The sequence below is a fragment of the Pelophylax lessonae genome, assembly GCF_965119305.1.
Source record: "Pelophylax lessonae genome assembly, chromosome: 2".
In the NCBI taxonomy this organism is placed as follows: Eukaryota; Metazoa; Chordata; class Amphibia; order Anura; family Ranidae; genus Pelophylax; species Pelophylax lessonae.
The window spans coordinates 56,939,854-56,953,312 of NC_138769.1; the positions used below are offsets into that span (position 1 = coordinate 56,939,854).

Here is a 13,459-nt window from a genome sequence, read left to right on the forward strand (position 1 = left end):
ACTGTCAGAGAATTTGTATTTCTCTCTATCTTGTCCTGATAGTTATACAGCTCCACAAGTTTGCACAGGCAGGCCGATGATCTGATTTTTTCTCTACTGCAGTTAGGCAACACATCTAGGTCACTTCCCTACTTTTAGCCTGTCACTGGAAAGTGAAACAGCAGCACCTGCGCTGCTCACCCCTCTTCTTTCTCCTCCTGTCACCATGTTTCTTGTCAGCATGTGTTAGGAGCAGGAGGATCGTTATAACAGCCGAGCAACTAGCATTTCCAGATGGAGTTAGCAGTTGAATATATATATATATATATATATATATATATAGTATCTCACAAAAGTAAATACACCCCTCACATTTTTGTAAATATTTTATTATACCTTTTCATGTGACAACACTGAAGAAATTTCACTTTGCTACAATGTAAAGTAGTGAGTGTACAGCTTGTATAACAGTGTATATTTGCTGTCCCCTCAAAATAACTCAACACACAGCCATTAATGTCTAAACCGCTGGCAACAAAAGTGAGTACACCCCTAAGTGAAAGCGATGACCACGAGTCCCTCGGCCATCCGGGACTCTCCCTTCTGATTGGCTGAAACACAGCAGTGGCGCAATTCCCACAGCTGTCAAAGTCAGTTAGTCAATCAGGAAAGAGAGGGGGTGGGGCCGAACGGCAGCTCTTTGTCTGAATGGACACACGGAGCTGCAGCTCAGTTCGGGTGCCCCCATAGCAAGCTGCTTGCTTGCTTGCAAGAAAAGAAGAATCCAGGCTGCTCTGTGCAAATCCACCGCAACAGAGCAGGTAAAAATAACATGTTTGTTATTTTTTTTAAATGACACTTTACAATCACTTTAATGGTTTATACGCTTGAGAGTGATCTATGAATGGGAGCTGTCTTGTTAATTTCCTTGTGGGGACACCATTACTGCAATTTGTCTTTGGGGGTCATCTACCTAGCTGGAAGCCTGATGGTGGAAGCATTGGCTCTATGCATTGAAAAGCCCTTATGATCTCTATAGTTTGAGATAATTTTTGTCTGGTAAGAGACTCTGCTTGTGGATATCACTTTAAACACAGGAGCACTTGTCTTTTCAATTTTGGGCACTGAGAACTTTACACACTTTAAACACTTTGAGTAGATTTGAACTAATCACAGTGTATATTTATGAACTTTCTTTATTATTATTTTAATTTTTCTGATATATATTTAAGGATGTTTTTATATTTTATGATTCACTATTTATTTATAAGTATGTATGCGCTTTGGTATTGCTGGAGTGTCATTTTCACTTTTATTGTTTATACATTTATATTGATTATATGCATTTAAGTTGTAGTTGATATTTACTCTTGCAAAATATTTAAAGGGATATGCGTACCTTAAGTATGGTATTCAGCCTATTTTCAGGTGTGTCAGTTGGCAGATTTAGACCTAAACGCAGGGATATCTTATATATATATATATATATATATATATATATTTTTTTTTTTTTTTTTTTTGGTTTAAAGTAATTCAAATGTAAGCTCTCAGGAGCAGGGCCCTCCTAACCCTTTGTATTGAATTGTATTGTACTGTCTCTCTTTATATTGTCTCTCTTTATATTTTAAAGCACTGTGAAAACTGTTGCCACTATATAAATCTTGAAAAATAGCACCTGGCAAAAGCTGTGGCAGGTAGGTACTTGCCAGACATACCTGCAGCTCGATTCACATTTTTGCAGTTTGAGGCAGGTGCGTTTTAACAGTGTATTTTGCTGTGCATTTTGGGGTTTTGCATGCACACGTAAATCGTAAATCACGGCAAAAACTCACTACTTGCTTTTCTGCAGCTTCTCCATTGAAGTCTATAGAAGTAAAACAGCGTGTCCCATAGTTAACCATGTCAAATGGACTGTAGTGTGTTTCTGCAAAAAGGCACCAAAAACCACATGTGTGTGAACCCAGCCTAAATGTTGCTGTAGGTCTCATTCCAGCCACCCAGACCAGAAGAATGATTTCACCAGAAGAACATCAAAGTTTTGGAAGGTCCAAGCCAGAGATTGCACCTGAATTTAATTAAAATTCTGTGGGTCACCTGAAGAGGGTTGTGCAAAGAAGATGCCCTCACAATGTGATAGATTTGGAGCATGTTTACAAGGAAAAATGGGGAAAGATTCCCAAGGCAAGATGTACCATGCTGATAGACTCCTACCCTAAAACACCTATTGCTGTCATAAAATCTAAATGTGCTTTTACAAAGTATTAGCTTAAACATGTGCATATTTATGAAACCATGTTATTGTGGGGGGGGGGGGTTTCCCCCCCTTTATGCTCCATGCACACTGGGTTTAAAAAAAATGCCAGTTCCTTTAGCAGAAAAAAAACGCTTATATAGAGTCTCTAATACCTATAAGTGGGCTTGGCGAACCCAATAGTATAAATGGTGAAAATGTGTATGATAATAGCTAGTGTCAATCATAAATACCAAGTGCATGTAATTAAACATACATATTGCTATACACACAAAAAATTCCTGATACCAATAGAGCTACAGTGCTTCAAATGCTGCTGTGCACACAAACCTTGTTGAAAAAGTTGCATACAGTGCTTCTACCAAAAACAATGTGCAAATCAGTGCAATTATACAAAGTGCATAGGGGCAAAAAAGTGCAATCAATTGACAACAATTCCCGGAGTACATTACCCAATGTGCATTATTCTGTGTTTTACACTCGTGCCTCCCCCCATCGGGGTAAACACTCACCAGATTTCAAGCCCCTGGATAGGGGTGATAAGCCATGGTACAGAGGTAATAGCCCGTATATAGCTCCTCTCCCCGCACTGGATCTTGGGTGGGTGGTTCCTCAGGAATATATAAAAAAGGTCCCCATAGTGTAGTATATTCAATTGTGTGTATAGCAATATGTATGTTTAATTATATGCACTTGGTATTTATGATTGACACTAGCTATTATCATACACATTTTCACCATTTATACTATTGGGTTTACCAAGCCCACTTATAGGTATTAGAGACACTTAGTTTGTCAACAATGTATTTTATTTTTTGATCACAGGCAGCGCCATCTCAAACCTGCACATCATTCTTTGGGACACCACCATTTGGTGGTAGTTTTAGTGAGGACAGCAGCCTTAATATTTATTCACCACTTCACTTGGTCCATAGCGCAGGGAACCCCTACATTGCTTGCTCATATAGAGTGTTTTTGTACACATGTTTAGGCACATTTAGCGTTTTTTTGTGCTGGAAAACTCAAACCAGAAGGGTTTTTTCATGCCTCTAAACGCTGAGCTTAAAATACGCCTCTAAACATCCTAAAACACTAAAACTCCTGCAGAAGGAGCATTTTTTTTGAGCCCAGTATGTATGGACCCTTAAAGATTTTAGTTTGTTTTTAATTCAATTGCACAGTTTAAAGACCACAATGGAAAAAATTCTGAAGTGATTTATCTTGTTCTGATTTTTTTTACTTCTCAAAAACCTGGCATTTTTACAGGGGTGTGTAGATTTTTTATATCTACTGCAGATCTGGGAGCTGAAGTCGTTTAACCACTGAACTCCTCAAGAGGTATTAAAAGAGGCCAGGTGCTTCAGCTCATCAGCAATCACCAGTTTGTGTAGACTGACCATTATGGTTATTACTATGTATAAGGAAGGGAACATATATTCTTGATCGTCCAATACCTGGAAATAAAGCTTTTATATTAAGACGTAACCAGGTGAACACAGGTTGTCACTGTCATAGTCACATGTTCGAGACATTACTCAGAATAAAACTTATACCAGGCCAAAAGATAAATTAAGACATGTGAACCTGAGGCGATTCATTTATCATTGAATGAAAACCCTTCCAAGGGAAAGATTGCACAATATGCTGGAGATACTGAACATTGCTCCTGTCTCAACGTCTGCATTTTCAGAATCATGAGATATCAAGGTAAAGTAAAAAAAAAAGATATTATCATTAAAGATGAGAAACACATCAACCACATACATAATGTATTTTAATCAACAATCCCCAATATAGACTGTAATTTGCTATAAATATGAAGTCAAAGGACTTTAATGTTTACAATTATATGAGCAGAGCTTTTAATTTTTATTTATCCATTACTCGCACCAATATTCTTATTTTTGCAAATAAATAGCAATTTCTTGACCCTGTGTTTGAGGAGCAGATAAAGCTTTCTAAAAAACAAGCCCAGAACCTGCTGTTCATATTTTGTCTGACACTACTGCCATACCATATGGATACGTATGAACTAGCACACAATGGCAGGGGAAGGGGGTGGCTGGTAAAGGCTGCATTTCATATAATAAAGTGACCAGCAATTAATTTTCTTAAATTGTCAAAGTAAATGGTGCTGTTCAATGTCCAATAACTATACAATGCACAAGCATGGTGCTTCCATACACACAGCAATTTAATGCTTGCGGATAAAGGGGAAGCCACCCACCTTTAAGCCTACGTACATATTACACCTACAATCTAATGTGTTTCACTCCAACATGAATCTTATTCATAGAATAAGCTCCATTTAGGGGTGAAACATGTTAGCTGTAAGCGCCATGCTGTACAGTCTGTGCATCAGATACTGTACTTCAATAAATATGAACATGAGCTTTAAAATGGTGAACGACTTCCCATTCTTGATCCGCAGGGTGCTGTGTATATGGAACGGTTTGTGACCATCGGGAGCCTGCACCTGATGCCGGAGGTGTAGGGGGATTGTTAACCTGGAGCAAAACACCATACTTTAAATGTATGTTTCACAGACTGATGTGAAAACATACTGTCACAAGGGAAACACCAACATTTTGGGCCATGCAGGGTTCTTTTCTTATTGTTACAGAATGACAAATGAACAATTATTTACATCAAATTGTCCAATGGGAACCCAGTACTACCTACTCATGATGTTACCATGATATCATAATCCTGCCAAAACCTGCAAAAATCCTATAATCATCAATCAAGGTAATCAGTGTACAAGAATCTGTAACACCAACATAAAACAGCCCAAAAAACAACATATTGGACAAAAAAACAACAAAGTTGTCTTTTATTTTTTCTGCATTATTTTTTTTTTTGCATTGTGAACAGGCCTGAATAGAAGGGGATCAAAGTTCACAGTCTATTCACACCCACGCAGTAAATGACTCACCAGAAGTGGCAAAGAACAGGCTTGGTGCAATACTTGGGTAGCAAGTAATAAATATAATTTTTTTTTTTTTGCAATATTTCATATTTACCTGACATAAAAAAGGATGTATCTAGTCTTTAGTCTTGAATATAAAACAGAATAATACTACAAATAAAATATACACATTTCATTTTAGATACATATTTTCCAGTGTAGCTAATTAAAAACTATGATGCAGGTTTGTCTTTACAGCAAATACTTAAGCTGGCCTTACATGGCTGAACTGGAAGGATTTCATTCTGTGTGTAGCCCTGTCTGTTCAACAGAAGCTGGTCATTAGACTGGCTTCTGTCAAATGATGATGCTGGAAAACCAGCATTCGATTAGTGCATGCAGCAATAGGCCGCAGCGCTGATCAGTGTATTCTGATAGCGAGGGAGTCCTGCTATCAGAATACAATGACACAGTGGGGGGGACTTCCCCAGCCACCTCAAATTTGTGGATGGGGAAATCAACATCAGTATTTTTCCTTCAGCTGGCAGTAATGTATGGCCAGCTTTATTCTCTGACAGTGAACTCTATACCCCGGGTAACTGCCCCTCTGCTGGTCACAATCACATGTCATGTAAACAGCAGAACTCAAACGCTCCCTTTTCTTGATGGTCTAGTTATATCTCTGTGAGTGCATCGCTGGAATCCTGCCCCAGGCTGACTGCAAAATACCTCTGATTAAAATAAAATGACTTGTAGAAAAATATATAATCAATCAGGCTGAAAAATCACCTTAAAAATAACAAGTTTGGCTTAAGTTCACATACAATATTAGGAAACCGCCTGGAGTGACATTTCAGTTTCTCTGGAACCAGTATACCCACATTCTATGACTGGAGTCTTTTCATGTAATTAGTAATGCTATTTCAGTATGCCAATAGAACAAATGCATGTCACAAGGCTTGAAGTGTACAAACAATGTTGTACGGCATGTGCTCACATCAATGTTCATGCAGTGAAGCTCTTTTTAACTTTCACCAACAATCAACCAGTGTAGGGTTAATAATCCAACTCTAATAAGCCTGTAGAAGCATATTAAATCTTTTGCATCAGTTAGAGAAATTACAGATGCATTGTCAATGTTTTTTTGCTGTCATTTCTAGAAAAAAATTTCTGCATATTGAAGATTAAAAAAGAAGTTCAGGAATCTAAAAAAACATACCTTGATGGCTCTAGCACCCATCCCAGCTGCAGATGTCCCCTGCTGCCTCTAAGATGAGAACTGAGCAATCAAACACCGCTGATTGCTCAGCTCTTGGTGCTTACCCTGCAGAGAGCTAGTGACTGTCAGTCACTGGCTCTCTGCTCTGCCCCTTCAGCACCCACTGGAGTGGCAGGCTGTGGAGGGGACAGAATCTTCTGGCTCAGGCTCCCAGCAGATCGCTGGGAGGCTAAACCAGCTGCCAGTCCAGGCACCATGGTGGATCCTGACTGTAAAGTTGGTATCTTTCCTGAGCTTTAACCGGCTCTATGAGGTGGGTCACCAGAGTGCAGAACAAAATGCACTCCTGTGACCCACAGAAGAAGTATGGCCAAAAAACTCTGGACTTACCTCTCCTGTAGAGAAGCACTCTAGGGAAAAAAGCAGATTTTTGTATTAAGAAGTGCTGGAACAAAATGAGGAACTAAGCTCCGTAATTTAAGAAAATTGCTTAGTGTACCCTGAGTGTTCCTTTACCCATGGAGTTCCCCACTTCAAACCAACACACTACATACAAGGCTCAGGGTATATACAGGTAGGAGATGATAGTTGCTAAAACTGGCTACTTTATTAGGTACATTTACTTGTGTATGCAAATAGTCAAAAAATGGATTTTTGTAAGATCTTACCGTAAAATCCTTTTCTCTTAAGCTCATTGACAGACGTAGTCTTCTTGATTCTCAAGAGCTGGGTTATGTTGTCTCCGCAGGAGTAGGACTAGGCAGAAAGACAAAACGTTCTGGCTCCACCTTAGGGGCAGTCCCTGAGGGTATATCCTCCCTCTCTCTGCTACAGGGAATCAGTTCTGTTTTAAAGCAGTACAGAGAATTTAACCCAACCCAACTCAATGATAGAGGGGCGGGTACTACGTCTGTCAATGAGCTTAAGAGAAAAGGATTTTACGGTAAGATCTTACAAAAATCCATTTTTCTCTATCGCTCATTGACAGACGTAGTCTTCTTGATTCTCAAGAGCTGGGACATCCAGAAGCAGTGCCACAAAATGAGGGGTGGGATTGACAGAATCAAAATCCAATCTAGAAGGCCCAACCGGAGCCAACCAGAAGTATCAAAGGACTCATCGAGTAAACAGATGAGACCTACCCCACAAATCCTCGAGGTAGACCAACAGTCTCCTCAAACAGTGGCCTGCAGGAACCTTGCAGCCAGAAGAGGCATCTGACGATGCCATCACATAAACCTTATACAATATTGTAAAGGTATGAACCGACTACTAAACAGTCGCCTTGAAAACCTGAACCACTGACGCCTGATGGCGGAAGGTCCAGGAAACTCTAAGCGCCCGAGTAGAATGCGCCTTAACAGGGAACGGGGGATCCCGACCCTTAGATAAAATAAGCCTATACCACCGTCTGTCTGATCCATCTAAAGATGGTCGCAGCAGAACAGGCAACCCCTTCCGCAATGCAATGGTCTGCGCGCGCTCGTAGGCCGGCTGGGGTGACCACTAGTGTCGCCCAGTCCGGCGTTTTTTGCTTGAAGATCTCACAGGAAAAACACTGGAGAAAAAACTACCTAAAAAATATTTCTTCTAAAGAAAAAATCTTGCCAGGACCAAAAAGATCCCAGCAAGGAGCTTAGGTCCTTACTCCTGACTAGACAGAAAAAAACTGATTCCCTGTAGCAGAGAGAGGGAGGATATAACCTCAGGGACTGCCCCTAAGGTGGAGCCAGAACGTTTTGTCTTTCTGCCTAGTCCTACTCCTGCGGAGACAACATAACCCAGCTCTTGAGAATCAAGAAGACTACGTCTGTCAATGAGCGATAGAGAAAGTTAAATTATCTGGTTGCAAATAAATACATGACACAGACATTCCTGGTCAAAAGATTCAAGGGTAGATCAAACTTTGGGGAAAATAACAGGGAAACGTGTGATGTAAGCAACTTGTTGGTGCTAGATGTGGAGACTGCAGCATCTCAGAAACTGCTGGCCTCCTGGGATTTTCATGTATTACAGTCTTAAGAGTGTACAGAGAATGGTCAAGACAACAAAGAACAGCCAGCGAGTGTCAGTTCTGTAGGTAAAGAAAGCAGAAGTCTACAAATGCTCAGAGGCATTCTACAAGAGATGCTTCTAATAGGGTACACCCACTGATACTTACCTTTCCCACTCTTCCTTGCCACTACATTTACCTGTCAGAGAGCTGAGTCTCAACCATGTATTAATGCCAATGTCAGAGATAACATAGAGCCTTCCCCTCTCTCTTTCACATGAAAGTGTTCAGACTTTGCGCTTGGAACAAAGTGGTGGACCAGTGCAGCAAGGCAGGAGCGTAACTACGGGGGTCGCAATTGTGACCTGGCTCCTGTACACCTCAATAGGAGGATCAGTATGTTGAGAAAATGATGCCTTAAGTTTCCTCCTACAGCCGCTGAAAACGCACTTCTCCCCCTCTCTCTCCCACAGGCATTCAGTGGCTGCAGGGGGAAAATAAAGGGGATCGGTTTCTCTACATGCCACTCCCACTGTTCCTCCTAACCAGATCCTGCTGCCCACAGTGTGCTCTCCTGACAACCCTCCCCTCTTTCTGGCTTCCCCCCTCCGCTGCATAGGATGTGTCAGGATGGAGAGCAGGGAAAGGGCCGGTTAATATGTAATTCACTGGCCCCTTCCTTGTCTGAATGAACAGAGTCAGTGATCCGTACTGATCACTGATTATGTCTATTCATAACTGAAGTATAGTAAACTGTTTTTGCTACAGTTTGTAAATGAACAGGAAGCTCTGTAGAGCTGTCCATTCATTCTGTGATACTGAGGCTGCAGAGATGGAAATCGAGGGCTGTGTCCTCAATCTCCCTTCTCTGTCTCATAGGTGAAACATCAGAGGTCTGATTAGACCCTTGATGTTTCATGAAAGACCCCCAATGGCACTCCTAAAAAACTGTAAAAAATATAAAATAGAATTGCAAAATAAAATGGGGAAAAAAAAACTAAAACAAAAAAAAAAAAACAACACCTGACACCAGTGGTGGAACTACCAGGATCGCAAAGGTTGCACTTGTGACCAGGCCCTGGCGATCTGCCCCCATGCTTAAAGGGAAAGTCCCTGGGCTTGGAGCGAAGGGCCCCAGCTGGGGGTCAGGGGACCCTTCATGGTTTCTTGCAATGGGGCCCTGAAGGTGCCCTGCAACAAGGTGTATATCAGTGTGGGGGTTATGGTTGGGTTGTTGTGAAAAAGGAACGTCTCTGCTTAAATGTGTAGCATGCAAATCTTCAGAAGCTATCCAGTCAGCATGGTCTAAATCCCTAAGAAAGGTTTCCAGTACTCCTCCATAATCTGATGTAATGAAAAATAAAGGCAAAAGGAGGACCTACCTGGTAATAAACATAAATATGCAATAAAGTGACAAGTGGGTGCACACATGAAAGAAGACATTCTTGCAATTTTTGGACGATGTCCCTTATCTGTATAGGATCAAAGCTTTCTAAATATTTTGTAATGTAGTGTAAAGATCTTGTACAGTTTGTTCTTGGAGGTTTAAAACAAGTTGTATACACTGTAAGTGTCTTGACAGATGAAAATGTGTTTACAGACTAACTTTTGTCATTCCAAGCAGTGCAATAGTAAAGAAGTGAGTAGGATTTCTTGCTGTCACAAAACAAACAAGACAATTCAGTGAGCTCTTGAGAAGACACAAAGTGTAATTTCAGAGAGCGACAAATACAAGAATGTGCAAACAGGCGTGTTCAAATATCAGTAATAGGAATGCTTAACATTTCCTTTCACAATTTGTTTAGTTTAAAGGTGGTAATCAGCACTGTAGGTGAGTGTCCGTGCACATATTACAAACAACATAGTCATACGACTTGTGAAGGAAAGACATGCTTCTAGGCAAAGTTATTTAGCAATGGCAACACCTTCAAAGGGTACAAGAGGTAAGGTTGCCTCAATAAAATGCTGTTTTTAGAGAAGTTTTAAGCACTATGGTCAAACATTATGCCCCCTAGAGGGCTGCTGAGAATTACACCTTGCAGGTCCCCTGGGTTACCATTAGAAACTGATAGTAGACAAAATGGCATTAAAAGTCCTTGGCTCAGACAATAATCAGTCCAGGGGATGTTGGGTTTTTGTATTTTTATTTGGAACTGGGATGGGAGAAGGGATGAATGGGATACTCCAACTATGAACTATGCACAATTCTGAGGACACTAGCTGCAATGTGGGTGGCAAGGCCGCTACTTCACCTTGCCACTGAAGTGAAGACAGAAAGTATGATCCTGTTTAATTTACTCTTCAGGGTCTAACTTGGCACCCCTTTCTTACTTGCTGTGTGTGCTGAACTCCTGTTCATTGACACTCCGTCGGAGTGGTCCCCTTTCCTGGGCAGACCCCCGGCAAGCTTTCCAGTACTCATGGACACTCTTTTTACCAAGGTTGCTTCTGCCTCAACTCCGCTTGTCAGCCTCCTGGACCTCTTGGCTCAGCACCACACTCCTGGTTCACTAGGCCGACCACCTGTAACCATGTTCCACAACAGACAGGAGGAGAGACAGCCGTCACCCTCCTTCTGGGACTTGGCTTCCCGCCCAAAGACCGCCTGTCACATGTGCCTTTGGCTTTTATAACATATCCCAGGATGCACCACTGTTTGAGCCAACCCACTGGGATAGTTACAAAAGCCTGTGTGTCACTGACTGGGTTTCCTCCACTGTCCAACAGGCTCCCCTATTGGATACAGTGGGGACACTCCCTCAGGCCAGATGAATCACACCTGGACACATGCAACAGGCCTAACTAACAATCAGGCTCCCCTGATAAGCAGATGGAGACACTAGGCTTTTACCTACCTAGCACCTACCTAGGAGGGTGCTACAATTACAAATAAACTTGTTGTGCACCATAAATAATAAAATACATCTTTCCTTGCATTTCTTTTAAACCCCCGTACAAGCCCCCAAAATATCTGGTGATCCTGCCAGTCCAGTCTGTAGCATAACACTTCCTTTTAGGTGAAGGAAATGCTCCTCTGTCTCCTGGGAAATTAAGGCATTGCTGTCCCACTTGCATTCACTGTGTTTGCTTGGACTAAGTGCGATGTGAGAACGCAGCATCATGGGAGTTACTTAAATGAGTTGGCCATCCATCTCCAGCCTAATCCTGCCACTCCCAGCCTTGGCCTGCTAATGGACCTGTTAAAGACAAAGTTAAGCTGGTGCTGGGACTATGTATGTAGGAGCTGATGTTTACAACAGGATCAATCCCCCCCACTGACTCATAGTACAGCACAGCAGCCGTGGATAGTCAAGTAACTGCTTCTTTCAGGAACACAAACGCATCTTTTCAAAGGGAAGAATGTGCAAATCAGCGCTACAATGAGTACATTTTAATGAATGTCAAATTTTTTTATTTTTTTTTGCTTTAAGGGTCCTTTCACACGGCCGCTCCGTGTGTCCGCAAATCATCCCATCCGTTTGCGGACATAATGTAAGTGAATGGCACTGCGGATGTCAGCGGAATACCATCCGCTGACATCCGATTTTCCTCCTTTCAGTTCTGTTCCGTTTTTTCGAATGGAACAGAACCCTATTTTTTCTCCCGTGTAAAAAACGGAAAGGAAGGAAAATCGGATGTCAGCGGTGTCATCCGCAGTGCCATATACTTACATTATGTCCGCATATCATCCTCAAACGGATGGGATGATATGGGGGCACACGGAGCGGATGACACAAATGTCATCCGCTCCGTGAAAAAAAGAAAAAAAAAGTCCCGCAGCGGACTTAAGCAGCGGAGCGGCCGTGTGAAAGGACCCTTAGTTTTACTTTGATCTAGCTTTATCTATTATTTACATTATGATGGTCTTCCATTGTTATCTAAAGCCTAACCCCAGCCACAACTTAGCATTTTTATGCTTTTATTCATGTCTCTGATGCTGTTAATAAGAATGTACCTCAATTTCTGTCTCTGTGAAAGAAGTGGGCAAGTGTGCATGGAAGACAGGGGCAGTAATACTAAGCTGTCAGAACTTCTAACATTTCACTGTGTTACTGAAAAGAAGTGATATGCTACAGTCTGCGTCCCCCACTGGAAAGATTTCTTGTCACTCCCTGCCGGCAGCAATAGAGAGTAATTGTTTCCAATGGGGGGGGAGGGGGGGTCACAGACCACAGTAAAAAGATAAGAGGTATTCAAAATAAAGGGTTGGCTAGAGTTGAAATAGGTGCGCTGACATTGCCAGCCTCCTTTGGAAATTGTTAGTATCCTAGTAGTCAAATTTGCAGGTTGGGAGATATGACTTCATCAGCCGAATAATTCTCAGGTCAACAATTCACTAAGTTGTGAAGCCTGAGGATCAGCAGAACAATAAAGGCCTGTACACACGATAAGAAAATCAGAAGTAAAATTTCGTCCGACGAACGATCTGCCGATTTTCGGATCATTAGTATAGTGCTTTCGACAGCCAATTACGAGTTTTCGTACGACAAAAACTAAATGTGCAGGCTATAAAATTTTTATCGTACGTGAACACAATGTCTGATTTTCGTTTAACTAGTACAGTTTTCGTCCGAAAAAAATCATAAGAGCAAGACTATGCATGCTCAGAAACGAAAGAATACATACAAAACAATTCAACACATGACATCACTTGTGAAGTTGAATTCTGTATATGAGAATTTTCATATGAAAGTAATGTCTTCACTTTCCATATGAGACCAGCATGCAACAAAAAAATAAAGAAAATGTGCCCAATAATCTGATCATGTGTTCGAGGCTTTAGACTTTAGGAAGCAGGCAATGGCAGTACATAATGGGGGTTCTCTTTGAGGATGTAATGTGTTAAACCCTATTTTACTCTTGTTGGAAACCACACAAATTGTATTTCCGAAATATCTACTCTGGTTGAGCCTGGCATTTAAAGTGATTGTAAACGATCACCTTGTAAAACAACCCAATCAGTTTAAAATTGAAATGAAAGGCAAAAGATGTATGTATAGATATAAAAAAAACACTATAAATACCCTTTTTCCCCCTTTTTATATAGGTGATCACATTCCCTCTGTTCTCAGCTGCATAGGAGCTAGGGAGAGGAGAAGCAACAGAACA

The 13,459-nt window shown here is 41.3% G+C and overlaps 1 protein-coding gene across 1 annotated transcript in view; it reads right to left on the bottom strand.

The window, feature by feature from the left end:
• The window catches only part of CRYBG3 (crystallin beta-gamma domain containing 3), a 297,693-nt gene that overhangs the window by 21,824 nt on the left and 262,410 nt on the right, over positions 1–13,459 (bottom strand). The gene's annotated exons all lie outside the window — the stretch shown is intronic.